The sequence below is a fragment of the Periplaneta americana genome, chromosome 15 (assembly GCF_040183065.1).
Source record: "Periplaneta americana isolate PAMFEO1 chromosome 15, P.americana_PAMFEO1_priV1, whole genome shotgun sequence".
NCBI lineage: Eukaryota > Metazoa > Arthropoda > Insecta > Blattodea > Blattidae > Periplaneta > Periplaneta americana.
In genome coordinates this window covers 150,929,504-150,946,949 of record NC_091131.1, presented here as the reverse complement: position 1 = coordinate 150,946,949, position 17,446 = coordinate 150,929,504, and the positions used below count along the sequence as shown (strand labels likewise).

General features: G+C 32.4%; 1 pseudogene; it reads right to left on the bottom strand.

Moving 5' to 3' along the window:
- The window catches only part of LOC138715753 (DNA-directed RNA polymerase I subunit RPA1-like), a 144,753-nt pseudogene that overhangs the window by 120,128 nt on the left and 7,179 nt on the right, over positions 1-17,446 (bottom strand).

The window sequence follows — 17,446 nt, the reverse complement described above, 5'->3', positions numbered from 1 at the left end:
ATACACAATGTACATTCAAACATAACAAAACTTAATTGGTATAGTAACTTCCATTTATTAGAATTAAATTTACGCACACAGGTTCTTGACACTACTATCCGTTTCGAAAGGAACCTAAATCAGGCCGCCGAAGTTGATATTGAGAAGAAGTCTATATATGAACCTTGTCTGCCGTATCTTTCTCAAAAGTACAACGTCCCTCTTAAACAATGGTCTGTCATTGGTTTGCTCTTTGGCAGTAGAGGTTCTATTACAAAATTCACATGGAATTATCTTAAGGAACTTCACATTCCTTTTGATTATGTAATGTCTGTCCTTATAAATATTATCAAGGATTCTCTTCAAATATTACATCATCATCTCTATTTCAATTAATCCACTTATATATTTCCCTTCAACAATTAACTTTCTTTTTTCTTTAATGTTTCAAATCATATTATGTTGTGCACGTTTATTGTATTCAGGATCCTTATGGTCACTCAAATTCTTTGAGCTGATTTCTCCAATGAATATATAAAATAAATACAGCATATTATGCAGGCATTAAGTTTCTACTTTCTTTTTCTACTTTCTTTCAGCTCTGCAACTGTACTTCATACTACAATAAATGCATGAGTCTCTAATTTTTTTTCATTCTGGACAATAGATTTCAAGAATTTTATCTATACCTAAATTGAGTTCATATAGTATGTATCATTCCTCCCTCAAATGATGCGACCACTGGAATCAGGAATGCAACAATTACAACAGCTATAACAACAGCAGCAGCAGCAGCAGGAGTATTAATAATAATAATAATAATAATAATAATAATAATAATAATAATAATAATAATAATAATAATAGTAATAATAATAATAATAGTAATAATAATAATAATAATAGTAATAATAATAATAATAATATGATAATAATAATAATAATAATAATAATAGTAATAATAATAATAATAATATGATAATAATAATATAATAATAATAATATGATAATAATAATATGATAATAATAATGATGATAATGATGATGATAATAATAATAATGATAATAATTATAATAATGATAATAGTGATAATGATAATAATAATATTAATAACAATAATAAAACAACAACATTAATAATAATAATAATAATAATAATAATAATAATAATATGATAATAATAATTATATAATAATAATAATATGATAATAATAATATGATAATAATAATGATGATAATGATAATGATGATAATACTAATAATGATAATAATTATAATAATGATAATAATTATAATAATGATAATAGTGATAATGATAATAATAATAATATTAATAACAATAATAAAACAATAATAATAACAATAATAATAATAATATGATAATAATAATAATATAATAATAATAATATGATAATAATAATATGATAATAATAATGATGATAATGATAATGATGATAATAATAATAATAATGATAATAATTATAATAATGATAATAGTGATAATGATAATAATAATAATATTAATAACAATAATAAAACAACAACAATAATAATAATAATAATAATAACAATCATAATAATAATAAGAATCATAATAATAATAATAATAATAATAATAAAAATAAAAATAATAATAATAATTATTATTTATTTACTAATATTTAATGTGCTGTACAACAGCCAGGGGCCAATAACAGTTCAGCACATGATAATATCACTACAAGAACATTAATAATGATAGAAATTACAATAAAAGTACATAGGAATAATTATTATTAAAATAATGACAATTTAAAATATGACAACTGAAAATAAAAGATGGAATCTTATATATGAATATAATACGAATGATAAGAAATATAACGAGAATACCCATAATACAATACATATCTAAATAAAAGACATAAATTAATAACAACTGCCATAAAACTCCAAAAGTATATACTACACATGAAATGGATCCAAGTTTAATCTATGCAAATTAGCATATTTTATACAACTGCTGACCGGAGAGAGAGATTTAGAATTTCTATTGCAAAAAATTTTAGCAGGAATATGAAGACTGATATTGCTGAAGAAGGATTCACATCAATACCATCCTTAATGATTTTACAAAAAAATAAATAATCAAGATCTTGATGTTTGACAAACTATAGCAATTACAATATTTGCAGTTAATCTCATATTTATAATCACTGGAATTGGGTAAAAATATATAAAAACACAAAGAAATCAATTTTCTTTGGATATTCTCCAATTTATCCGAGTCAGTAGAAGTAATGGAGTTCCATATTACAGATGCATATTCAAGCTTGGATCTAACCAATATATAGTATAAAATTAATAGACACATAGCAGCAGAAAAAGAATAAGTTATAGATCGAATTAGATCAATAATAATAATAATAATAATAATAATAATAATAATAATAATACTACTTTTTCCTCCATATTCTGTATTTTATAACTGTGTTGCTTCATTGTTGGCTCATATGCAAATGATATAGCAGGTAACAATTTTCAACATAGTAGGTTGTGGTTTCATGAAAATGTTGTTGTTTTCTAATGCCAGGCGTTTGACAATAAAGTCATTTGATCTCTTGCACTCCAATATTTTTCAAAGATATTATCATGGCCAGCCACTGAACCACAGATTTTGAGGTGTTCCGAATCCATTTCTTGGTTTGAGTTGCACAATGGGCAGTTAGGGGACTGATATATTCCAATTCTATGCAGGTGTTTGGCCAAACAGTCATGGCCTGCTGACAATCTAAATGCAGCTACAGACGATTTTCGTGGTAAATCGGGAATTAACTGTGGATTATGATGCAGAGAGTTCCATTTTTTCCCTTGAGATTGTGTTATCAAATTTGTTTGTTGAAGTCTAAGTATGTAGATTTAATAAATCTTTTCACATAGTAATACGTAGATTTAGTAACAGGTCTGTAAGTAGCAGTGCTGCCCTTCTTTGCTAAAGCATCCGCATTCTCGTTTCCCAGGATTCCACAATGGGATGGTATCCATTGGAATACAATTCTTTTATTCAGTGATATAAATTGAGAGAGCATTTTAGTTATTTCTGCTGTTTGAGATGAAGGTGTGTGTCTAGAGACTATTGATAGAATACCTGCTTTGGAGTCTGACAATATACCTGCATTCTTAAATTTATTGATGTGGCATAGAAGATTCCTGAGACTTTCACTGTTTGCAATGATTTCTCCATCAAAACTTGTTGTTCCATATCCAAGAGATCTATAAAGTGAGAAGAGACAGCACGTAACACCTGCACCGGCACCTTGTTCTCTGGAGATCAAGGATCTGTCAGTGTATAAATGAAGCCAGTTTTGTGGAGGGTACCTAATATTAATTGTCTCTAAAGACAATTGTTTCATTATTTCAGTGTTTACTTCTGATTTCAGTATTTCTTCTGTTAAATTTAGATTATAGTCTAAAATAGTCCCCCAATCGGATCTCCGGGCGGGGACTACTCTAATGGTACAGAATCAACTAAACATCTTACAATGGAATGCTGACGCCATAACATCAGCTAAGAAGACTGAACTAGCCAATATACTCTCAGATATTAATGTAGATATCTTCCTTATTCAAGAAGCAAACCTTAATGCTGACCAATTAAAATATTTTGATTTTAAAGGTTTTAGTATGAAACTGTTGCCCAAAAGTAGACAGATCAGTAGTGGAATTCTCGCAGGCATATCAAAGAAATTAATTACAAATTTTCAAATCATGAAAATGTTGTGATATTTGTACTTATGAAATATTCACTGAACCCACTTATTTATTTGTAATGAAGCATTACTTACTATTCATTAAATGTTAAATAAATCTGGTTGGTGAACAGCTCGCATTTTAGTGAATTGTTTATATTTTAATTTTCACTAGTTAATATTTCATTTGGATTGATTTATTGAAGCTTCGTGAAATGGGGCATTAGGGTACTCAATATTTAAATAATGCATACATATTAGATTTTCAAAACGTTAGTTCATATAAAACAGGCAATTGCCTGAACATCCAATGTCTACTGCTAAAACATAAGCAATTTTCACACTGATTGGCAGCAAACAATCCACTTTCTTTGTGCGTGCGTCCATACTAGGATATAAATCTAATAATTGTTAAGAAATTAAAACATGTGACAGTGCAAAGCATAATTTTTCAGGAGGAAGGAAATAGTACATTATGCAACGAGCCTATAATGATAGTAATTAAGAATCGAGTATGGATATTTATGAAACGAGCGCAAGCGAGTTTCATAATTTTCATACGAGCTTCTTAATTACCATTATAGGCGAGTTTCATATGACTTTTTATGCTCGACCATATTTCTAACTTGAAATTACCGGTATTCAGATGTATACATTTTATTTGTATCTGACAAGATCGGAAGTGACCTTGTTCTAGGTCGTGAATTGTGAGATGTGCGCAGACGCGAAAGTATTGATTTTTTCCGAGGAACAATAATGTCATTGACCTTGACGTAGTCCCGTTTAACTTGATAATATTATAATATTATAACCTTGATTATTGAATTCGACATTGAAAAACGAGATGACAAATTGAATTTATTTGAATATTATTTACAATTAACGCTAATTATTATAGTAACAGAACATAACCTTGTGCGACAGTATTGGATATCCAGCCTCCATGACTTTTCGCTAATTCTCTTTCGATTGCATATCCGAGAATAATCGATAATTGCTGTTTTATAACGGTACAAAGCTGACTTGTCATTGGCTGAACACATGTAAGCTGAGTTATCATTGGCTGAAGACCTGTACTTTAATGAGTAGGTGTACTTTAATGACATGCATTAAAGGACTGCTACCAGGTGTATAATTAGTACTTTTCCGCATGGTCGAGCATAAAAGTAATTAAATATCAATAGCCCTACGCTGATCCTCGATGCAGTCATCGTATTCACCAATGTTTTCTACCGAATTATATAATATTCTTCTGTAGACCTATTGATATTTAATTACTTTTTCCTTCCTCCTGAAAAGATTATGCTCTGTACAGTGGATATAGGTAGTTACATAAAATTAAGAACGATATAATACAGTATTCAAACAGCAAATGACTTCCAAGAGCAGCTTACTGTTAGAAGGTGCTATCAGTTTTTATGAAAGAGGTTAAGTAAAATTCTTCTGACACAAGTACAATTCTTTACTTACTGGTCTCATTTTGGGTGGTGGAACAGGAATAACTGTGAGGAACAAGGCATCAGTTGGATACTGTGTATCACAGTATTCCAATACTGGCAACAGAGCACACATGAAATTCTTCTCATTCTGCCACAGCTTGCGCAAATGTGTTCTAAAATGAAACAATCACCATTTACATAAAAATTAATTAATTCTTGAATATATTCCAACCCTGACCAACTCAAGAGGTTTACTCAGGGAGGGGCACGAGGAATGGCAAAATTTTCCCATAAAAAAATAATCCTAGAAAATTACAAAATACAGTAAAAATATTAAAGTTTCTCGTTCCTGAAAACTGTAGAATTTATTATAGGAAGCAATAATCACTACACTGTTCATACAGTCAATTATGTTCTAATCTGTATGCTAGTTATATTCAAGTGTTCATAAGTTTTTCTGCATGCTTACTTTGCATTGTAAAACCGAACCAAATCACTATCTCAAATGGACAGTAGAACATTTTAAATGTACCAGGCAAATATAAATCTTCAGTTCTTCACCATCATTATTTGACACAGTTTACTTTCTAATTATACGGAGTACAGTGAGCAAAAAATCGATTTCGAGATTTTATTTGATCTCTTTTCCAGCATCTGAGATACCGAAAAATTAATTCTGGATATGTCATCTATCTGTCTGTGTGCAATCATTTTTTCTGAATTTGAGGACAAACTTTGTCCATATTCTGTACACATGAGTAGGCTTATCCAAAAATGATGCATATGAAATACAATAATTTTCAATAAAAATTTGTTTAAAATCAACAATATAAGTTCTACAGACTAGATTTCTGGTTTGGTCGTTTGTGCATTGATAACTTATTTACACTACAAGAAAAAGAAAAAAGAACCGATTTGTAAAGATACTTATTGTGCATTTATTGACCTTGCATGCAATGTTCCCAAATCGAGATATGATTTGTCTTGGAAAAATAGCCCATAGCACGTTCATGAAAATGAAGGAAATATGGGATAATGCAGAACATATTATTCTGCATTCTTTGGTAATTCATTTCGGGAGCACATCTCCCTGCTCTGCTGTGTTCATTCTCGAAGGAAGTAAGGCCTAATAATGGTAGATGATGTTAAACCACACCAAACTGTAACTTCTACAAAATGAAAGAGAACCTTCTGCACTTCACGAAGATTTCCTTTTCTAACGAAAATCCTGCCTGTTGACAAGTCCAAAAAAATGAAAGTGTGTTTTATCAGACAATCCTGTTTTACTGAGTATGTCTGATTAGTCTGGTTTAACCCTACAGAACTCCGTGCAACTCCTTAAACTGCACTCTGCTAGTCAAAGTGATAATGCATGTCGTGCACAGATTACACTTTGTGTATTTTCAGACGTTGTTATGTTCCTCCAATGAGAAACACAACACTTGTCTCATACTGAGTGTGTTAAATGCCATTTTCTGACCCAATGTAGCATGGTATTGCGATGAGGAGCTTACTGTATCGAAATATAAGCTTCAAGCACGTGTCTGTAGCCCTTTCTAGTGGCTACAGAACATAGAGCCTCTTTATGGCATCTAAAACGCGACATTAATAGCAATAAAACCTCGTTAATCCGAACTTCGCTTAATCCAGATAGTCAAAAAACAGATAAGTTTGAAATAATTGAAGAATCTTGTTTTAAAACTTACTTTTATACATTAGAACTGTGGAACTACAATAATGTACTACATTGTATGTATTGCTTTACATTTTGCTGTATTGTATAGTGTATTTAGCCCTAAACCCTTTAAATACACTATACTAAACATGTTTTTTTGCTATAAACGGAGTTTTAATACACTTTCTACTGTTCTTTTAGGTTATTTCAGTTAATCTGGACCTTCGTTAAATCTGTCAACTTGCCCCACCCCACCAATTAGTCCGGATTAACGAGGTTTTACTGCAGTTCCCTGTCTGAAAACACACCTGTTGGTAAACTTGCTGGTTTTTTAAACACGAAACATTATATTTCAAGTAGTTTGAAAACTAATTAAGACTGTCAAGAAAGAATGTGATTTGTAAATGGGGTCGATCACAGACTGTTGCAATGAGACATGATAACATAACAAAGAGGTTGTGTAAGGTGCATCATCACTCAAAACACTAACCCAAACAGAGTAATGGAAATGATGGCCAATCAATCAGTTTCTGTTACTGTATTATAATGCTGTATCAGTGATGTGCTGTGTTGTTGCTGGGAATTCAGGCCTAAAATGTCATAAGGTCAACAGGGGATACCCGTTCATAATTTAATACATTCTTGTAAAAATTCTACATGCATTCTATGCTTTATGTTAAGTTGTTAGCTTAAAATAATTTCTATTATGTCATGTGTCAGTCAGTGTAAATACATGCCTCATTTTCCAGCACAAACATAGAACCAATCAGAAGTTGGGGAGCTGGAAGATTTTGTGGTATGTTTGTTGATATGCAGAGTCTTTTTGTACAGAATGAGGATTATGTTAAATTTCTTTAATACAGTTATTCTGCATAAAGAACTCGACACAAACTTCTAAATTGTCAAACATTTTGAAACTGACTAAGCAGCCATCCCTTTTGACCTTGCAAACTGATGAAAGCAAGAAAATCTAAAATTACTGAAATTACGGTAATTTCAAATGTATCACAACTGTCCGTAGTATCCTATAATATTATATCATCGCCTGAATGCAAGAACTAGGTAACTTGATTTTTCATATTTTGTGACATTGCCTATTTACTTATTTATTGCACTAAGGAATATGTCTCGTTTTCTTTTACCTATTTGTTACATTGGAAAATAGATGTTGCTGGTATCGTTCAATCAGTTACCTAGGTCCTGGATTACATTTTGTGCGATTTTTGCTATGCTATAAAAGAGGTAACTAAAAACCGCAAATTTCGAGTTACCTAGTTCTTGCATTCAAGCGGCGATATGAAAGTACAGCCACAAAAATAATGATTCGAACATTTTAAAAACATAAAAATTCAGCACCATCATAGGATATATTACTCTGTTTAAGATTTGGGAGGGAAAAAAACAAAGTGATAACAGAAGAAAATTAAATCTTATAATTTATGTATACCTTGATTCATCTGGTAGAATTACAGTTGTAACGAACTTCCCCCTATTTATTCCACTAGATGCTTGGTTCCTGAAACAAAAACACCATCATATAATCTAAGAGGAATCAAAATTTATTTTTCTGGATGAAAAGTAAAAACGTTATTGATATCACACGATCAAAACATATAAGGATGTTTACATTAGATTGAAAGGATTATAACAACCCAAAAATATCACTAATCATTCTCATCAATATCTTAATCCCTGAACCAGGGAACTTACAGAGAAAGTAAATACGAGAAACCACTGACACAAGAAGTCAGGCTGTGTACCCAAGGAAAAGTTCAACTGTATCATTAGTCACACGAGAAACACAATTACCTGCTTGAATGTACAAAAAGATGCTCTTACCTACCTATAACTACTCAATTAGTATAACAATACAATCAAAATTTTCAGTACCAGCTAGCCTTTAAAATGAACTTGTAACAGAAGCTGCATGGAATATAGAAACTAACCAGCAACTGTAACAGAAAGACAGTTGACTACACATTCAGATACTCTAAATTTTCTTCATCAATGATTATTAGCTCCGAAAAAAAATCATTTGACAGAAGACACACATAAAAACAAGCCACTAGATGGCTTTTAGAGAACCCGGAGGTTCCATGGACAAATATATAATAGGATGCGAAACTGTGGTCAGCACCATCTGGCAATGGGGGGCTGAAATAAGATGATCAGCGACCAACGTCGTAGGTGGTGAACATTAGAACTATGTGTTGGGTACATTACCCAGAGTTCTCTATTTATCCATTCGAGATATTGCTCGAGGAGACAAGATGGCAGACAGAAACTTGCTAATAAGTGAACATAAAGTGATACGTGTGTGTATAAGCAGTGCATGTTAAACAGTGATGTTTATGGACGTTGTAAAAATAGTGCTGTTGAATGTATTGTAAAGTAATAGTAATATATAAATTGAACTATCTAAGTAGTTCTCGCAGACTTTTCCATTGTGCTGTACAATAAATACCCAAAGAATACAATCCCAATTATCTAACCTTTTGCTTTATTTTTTTGTGTCTGTCTGGTTATATTTTAATTGGGTAGTGTAAAATAGATCGTCTCTTTTATCTTCCTGTTGGCTCCGGTAAGAATTTTCAGTAGAAGATGCTGTGAGGAATAAAAATGTAAATGTTTTATTTTAAATTGGGTTAGTTTCGAATATCGATGAGGGTGGGAGGGAATACTTTCTGCACAGTTTAACATTTTCGTCACCAGGTGCACTGCTAAATGCATGGAGTAATTAGTTACTCTTTTCGCTACTTGGTGCGCTGCTAGATGTAATAACGCCCCTCCCTCTAACAGGTGGCAGCAAGATCATTTTCTACAACAGCGCCTCTAGTATGTGTTACGGGAAACGCTGTAAGTTTCGCATCCTATTATATATTCATCCATGGAGGTTCATTGCCACCCTCATATAAGCCTGCCATCAGTCCCTATCCTGAGCAAGATTAATCCAGTCCCAATCATATCTCACATCCCTCAAATCCATTTTAATACAGTGCAATCGAAAAGTCCCTCCGCAGCTCTGTTAATTCTAGTAACCCTGTAGACAATTGGCATTCCCCCACTCATTCCAGTTCGACAGCCTCACCCCCCAGTCCATCGTGTGCTGCATGATAGCACCACGGGCTACACAGCATTGCAGAGAGACTTCTCGACTGCGCTGTGTTATCCCACTAGATGTAATGAATAACAATGTTACAAAATACACTCGACAAAACGGTAACAGACAACAGAAATATTTATCCCATAACACTACTAATTTAACCACAAAGAAAAGCCATACTACAAATATAAACTTGACCACTAGAAAACATATACAGTAAGTCAAATTACATTGGGTCTGAGAAATAAAAACGGACAAAAAGAAATTCATGTGAACTGTCCGAATACAACACAGGAAAAGACAGGATGCTGTAACTGCTATAGCAGTGCCAGTTAAAAGAAACTTGCAATCAACATAAACTTGTCAAACCAACAAATTCAAGCAAATGTGAAAACAGATATAGTAAATATTTATCTACTCTAATGAAAATTTCAATTCTAAATACTCTTCTCTAGCATTAGAAATTTCAAAACTGCTATCTATTAAATTAAATGCCTTGTCAATGAAGTGTAGAATATTCATTCTTAATGAAAATTTATCCATGATGTGTAGTTACGTCACAATTAAGGAGAAAGATCATGATGATGATTATGATTAATAATAAGACAAAAGAAAGGAAGGAAAAGATGAGGAGGGAGAGAAATAAGACGAGTGGAAAAGAAAACGATGAGGGATACTCTAACAAATAAATTGAAATTGCAGTAAAATCTGATTTTAACATTCTTTGAAAAATATTGGAGTGCAAGAGGTCAAATGACTTTATTGTCAAACGCCTGGCATTTGAAAACAGCAACAACAACATTCCAGTTTTCAAAGAATAATCTGGTAAGTTCCAGTCAAATTACCATAAAAATAATGTAATAGTGTAATTGATTCTCCTTTTAAGAAAACCAGATTTAAGGGAAATCCTGCTTTTCGGGAATATTTTTCAAGTGGATTTTATGAAAACGAAGCCCAAAATATCGACCTGGCTTTCAATAATCAATAGTACAGCTCAGCACGTCTCCATCTGTGGCAATGCAGTGCCATGTGGCAGCATTATTCTTTATCTTGCTTTGTGTTGCTTGCACAGAGTGGCCGCTTTGCTTGCTTTGTTCTCGCGTGTTGTGTGGATCCTGTTTCCAAGTTCTTTTGTTAGTTTATGCATCATTATAATGACAACTGACTGGAAGAAATTAACTATCGGACAGAAAGTGAAAATAATAAGGGATGTCGAGGCCAATCCTCAAATAGCACTATCGCATATGGCAAAAGGCATGGTTTGCCAATTACTTCATTATGGGGGAACAATGAAGAAGAAGAAAAAAGACATTTTTCAATGCTTATTTTCAGTATGGTTCAGGTTCAACCAAGTGAAAAAACATTTGTGCCTACCACTTGAAGAGTTACAAAAATATAATAATGAAGTGTATCTATACTAATAATAAATCTGTTGCCGAAATTTTTCTGGTAATTTTCGATTTTCCAAAAATAATTGGTCCTAACATATATAATTAACCACCCTGAAACCAAAAATCGCTTTTTTGAAATTTTTGTTTGTATGTCTGTCTGTCTGTATGTTTGTTACCTTTTCACGCGATAATGGATGAACGGATTTCGATGAAAATTGGAATATAAATTATGTTCGTTGTAACTTAGATTATAGGCTATATGGCATTCAAAACACATTATTTAAAAGGGGGGTTATAAGGGGGCCTCAATTAAATAAATCGAAATATCTCGCTTATTATTGATTTTTGTGAAAAATGTTACATAACAAATGTTTCTTTAAAAATAATTTTCGATAAGTTTTATTCCTTGACAAATTTTGATAGGACTGATATTTAATGAGATAAATGATTTTTAAAGTTAAAATAACCGCCATCTAAGGCCATATAATGAAATAAAAAACAAACGACTCCGTCTATAAGGGGCCTTGGACAGCAACAATCGAAAGCTATGAAAGATAGCCTACAGAGAATGTTTCTGTGCTTGTATGAAGTAATATCGGAAGCTAAATTAACGGATTTGTATAATTAATTATTATTTCACCATTGGAAAGTGAAGTTTCTCTAGATGGACATAATGCTATAATGTTATTATAGTAACTTCTGATATGATATAATATAATATAATATAATATATGTAGGCCTAATGTAATATTATATAATATAATTTATTTGAAGGGTTCAGAACCATAGTGGGCCAAACGCCATTTACTGAATATGTAGAAAACAAGGGTTAAAATTAAGTTATTACCATAATTCAATGGAAACCTATAACAAGTAAAATATAGTATACACATTAAATCTAAATGATGTCAATGTTCATTAAATTATGGTTGCATGTAATAAAAATTAGAAACATGTTAAAGGAATTGTCATTGCACCAATGAGTGGTGTCTGGACCAAAATGATCGCATTTTAATTATTTGGATGCAATTTAAATTAAGTAACATATTAAACGATTTATCCTTCTATCAAACACGAATGTTCCCTGGATCAAATGTCCTATTTTAATTATGTAATTACTTTATATTTATTTCTAACGGGTGCAGCGGAGCGCACGGGTACGGCTAGTTGTAAATAAAATTGTAGGCCTAATTAAATGATTATAATGTTTGGCACACAACACACATGTCAGTACTAGTTATTTTAGCCTTTCCTTTCCATTTTGTGTAAGCCCCTTTTATCAAAAAGTCCTACTTAAGGACAAGATTCGTTAAAAAGGGATTGCTTGCTTTCAAATTGTATTAGTAATTATAAATCCATTCTTACCTTTCTGTTTCTGTCGAAGCTTTCTGGACTTTGATCATCAACTTGTTTCGGTACATTGAGATTTTCTTCATAGGCGCCTTACAATTTGGGCAAGCCTTCAATTCATTTACAGATTTCTCTACTGCATTAACAAGATCATTTATTATGAACTCCACAAACTTTGTACGTGAACGTGGTTTTTGAACATTTTTTTCTGAAAACGAATAAGCTATCTTTAGGAGACATACATATACTCATACATAAAGATAAAAAAATATGCCTGATGTTCATGGATATGATTTCACTGCATCAAAATTCAACATTGTTATTTCAAAGAAAGGAAGAAAGGGTTAGAAAAGAAAAAAAGAAAGAGAGAGACTACTCAATGAGAAAGGTTTGCCACCAACCTTTTAATTCCTATTGTTACAAAACAACTAGTTCATTTTGACAATTTATTCAAGCATTGCTCCTCCTCTGGTGTTATGGTTTCAGGATTGACCCGAACTTAATTTTTATCATCCTTACATCTCAGTCGGCCACTTCACAAGGATATTGAAAGCACAGATAGAATTTGTTTCAGAGGTTAATATTTCGATGCTTTATCACTGTTACTGTTATTACTCACAATCATGAATTTTGATATTTTATTTGAACGTATTAGTTAAAGAAGTGTAAAAATATAAATATATTTATATTTTCAGGACAAATGCATGCACTGTAACATACATAACGCACACCATTTATTCTCCTGTGCTCAGTTCAAATTCAGAACAGATGTGAAATATTACATCAATATATAAAATATCACTGCTGCACCTCCAAAATCCACTATATACATTTAAACAGATTTTTCAGGAGAGAGAAAAAATAAACATGATCACTTTTAATCACCTTGATTTTCAAAGCTTCTTTTGGTACGGTACAGTTTCATCATTTTTCATGTAATGATTGAATGTAGCTTTGAAATTCAAGGGAACTGAAATTGACAATGTTTTTCTTTCTCTTGAAAAATCTGTTTAAATGCATATAGCGAGTTTTGGAGGCACAGAGACAATATGCATTCTCTCCTCCAACTCCATATTTCTCTAACTCAACCAACAGTATCTTCTACGACTTTCTCTTCAAACAAGAAGTAACATCTCAAGCAAGCACAATTCAAAAACAAATTTTCATATCTTTGCTTTATGCGAACTAAAACTTTAAAATTCACTTAAGAAACACAGAATAAAAATATTTAGAATCAAAGTTTTAACAATTTCATCTGACAGTACTCTATAACAGAGTCGCCAGTGTGAAAGAATAATTCCAAGCCTTTGGCGTGAGACGAACTCGATAGCTCAGTGGTAGAGCACCTGACCGGAGAACAGGAAGTCGCAGGTTCGATTCCCGCTCGAGGTTGTGAAATTTTTCTTTCATACCATGGCATGATTATGACTATAATTGTATTTAATTCATCAATATGTCACATCAACGGACGTATATACGTCATCCAAACATTGTAAGATGAAGATTAAATTTTTTTTATATTTGCACGAGTATTTCCAAGACAGAAAATGTGACAGTGCTTTATCTATGTGACAAAAATAGCAAATTATGTTGCTGCTGTTCTTACATTGGAATGAATATTTTAAAAAGAATCATAATAGGAAAAGAATCAGCACTAATCAGGATTTCAGCACAACAAGTAACAATGTAATTTTCTAACCACTGTTGAAAGCAATCTTAATTCGTAGACCACAAAATTGTTTACCTGCAAGATTTTGTAACAATAAACTGTTTCATCAGAGATCGACTCGGTCTGACCCAACTCTAAAGAGACTAAAATTGGTTGACAAGACAATTTAAATGGCAAATCAACGAATATTCCAAACTCAATATTGAGAGCTGAATTATTTCTGTTCTAATGTGTTCTGACTTAAATGCTTCAATGATTCTGTGGACTTTTCTTTGCAGGAGAATCTACATAGTCTCACCACAGTCTAGTATATACAGTCACGAAACTTAATACTTACTAAATATGCAAACATAGACAGTTGAAATGTGCATCCATAGATAGTTGCTCACCACCAGGATCGCTACTATCGCCTCATCACAGACTCTTTCCCTAGCAGACCATAAAATGTATTGTACTTTCGATATCGTGTTCTTTTGAAAAAATTAACGCCTTCCTTCCACTATTGAAATATGAAATACATAAGGTTTATATATTTACTTACTTACTTACAAATGGCTTTTAAGGAACCCGAAGGTTCATTGCCACCCTCACATAAGCCCTCCAGGGGTACCTATCCTGTGCAAGATTAATCCAGTCTCTATCATCATACCCCACCTCCCTCAAATCCATTTTAATATTATCTTCCCATCTACGTCTCGGCCTCCCTAAAGGTCTTTTTCCCTCCGGTCTCCCAACTAACACTCTATATGCATTTCTGGATTCGCCCATACGTGCTACATGCCCTGCCCATCTCAAACGTCTGGATTTAATGTTCCTAATTATGTCAGGTGAAGAATACAATGCGTGCAGTTCTATGTTGTGTAACTTTCTCCATTCTCCTGTAACTTCATCCCGCTTAGCCCCAAATATTTTCCTAAGCACCTTATTCTCAAACACCCTGAACCTATCTTCCTCTCTCAGAGTGAGAGTCCAAGTTTCACAACCATACAGAACAACCAGTAATATAAGTGTTTTATAAATTCTAACTTTCAGATTTTGGACAGCAGACTGGATGATAAGAGCTTCTCAACCAAATAATAACAGGCATTTCCCATATTTATTCTGCGTTTAATTTCCTCCCGAGTGTCATTTATATTTGTTACCGTTGCTCCAAGATATTTGAATTTTTCCACCTCTTCGAAGGATGAATCTCCAATTTTTATATTTCCATTTCGTACAATATTCTGGTCACGAGACATAATCATATACTTTGTCTTTTCGGGATTTACTTCCAAACCGATCGCTCTACTTGCTTCAAGTAAAATTTCCGTGTTTTCCCTAATCGTTTGTGTATTTTCTCCTAACATATTCACGTCATCTGCATAGACAAGAAGCTGATGTAACCCGTTCAATTCCAAACCCTGCCTGTTATCCTGAACTTTCCTAATGGCATATTCTAGCGCGAAGTTAAAAAGTAAAGATGATAGTGCATCTCCCTGCTTTAGCCCGCAGTGAATTGGAAAAGCATCAGATAGAAACTGACCTATACGGACTCTGCTGTATGTTTCACTGACACACATTTTAATTAATCGAACTAGTTTCTTGGGAATACCAAATTCAATAAGAATATCATATAATACTTCCCTCTTAACCGAGTCATATGCCTTTTTGAAATCTATGAATAACTGATGTACTGTACCCTTATACTCCCATTTTTTCTCCATTATCTGTCGAATACAAAAAATCTGATCAATAGTCGATCTATTACGCCGAAAACCGCACTGATGATCCCCAATAATTTCATCTACGTACGGAGTTAATCTTCTCAAAAGAATATTGGACAAAATTTTGTACGACGTCAACAAAAGTGATATTCCTCGAAAGTTACCACAGTTGGTTTTGTCCCCCTTTTTAAAAATAGGTACAATTATGGACTCCTTCCATTGTTCTGGTACAATTTCCTTTTTCCAAATAGCAAGTACAAGTTTATAAATTTCGCTATATAATGCACTTCCACCCTCTTGTATTAATTCTGTTGGAATTTGATCGATACCCGGAGACTTGTACTTTTTCAGATTTTCTATCGCAATTTCGACTTCTGAAAGCGTGGGTTCGGGTATAAATGGCTCAGCAGTTTGTATTTCAATTTCGTCCCGATCATTTCTATTTGGCCTATGTACATTTAGTAGTTGCGCAAAATAGTTTTTCCGTCTGTTTAGGATTGATGGAGAGTCTGCAAGCAAGTCACCATTCTCATCCTTGATCACGTTTACCCTTGGCTGATATCCGTTAAGGTTTATATATTATTTTCATAAAATAGCCTATATATTCTATAAACTCACCTTCCTGGATCTTTCGGAAGAAGCATACTCTAACCTATTTTTCTTACAATTTATAGTACTACAAACGTCTCCTTTCCCATATTATTATTCAAATTATTGTATTTTAGCCATTTACAGTTATCACAACCGATAACGAACATTTCACAGTTTACATAGCATTTTCACAAAAATGCGAAATATGGCACAGTCAATGCTTTTTCGATCTAGACCAGGCCGTAATGTTTGTTCGGGTTTTCTATTTCAGCGTATGGAACTCAGTGAAATATTATATTATAACTTTATTGCTCAACATTGCTAAGCTTTATTTAGTGTAATGTGTCCATAAGTTCCGTTTACTTCTTGTTGCATACTATGTTGCAGAAATAATTACAAAACTGTGTTATTTTAATATGAAGAGAATTTTACATGTTAACATAATCTGTTCACGTCAACATTTCAAGTTTAGAATGGAAGCTATTTTGAGGTTTAATAAAAAAGAATTTATATTGTGATTTCAATTTAGCACATCTACCTTCCCTAATTTTAGACAAAACATTTACCATACCACTCCTATGAAATTCGTGTACGTACAATTGTGTTACTTCGTCTCTTAAGCAGTAGATAAATACAATTCAATTGTAGTATTAAAATACAGACAAATCGAATGTCCGGGGTATCATACATGACATTACGCTTAATTATAATGTATGATTGCGAATTTAGGAATATAAGTTAAATATAACCTATAATTTTCATATGAATGGCAGGGCATTGGAGATCACTAAATTTAGACAGAAAGGGGCAACTGGTAC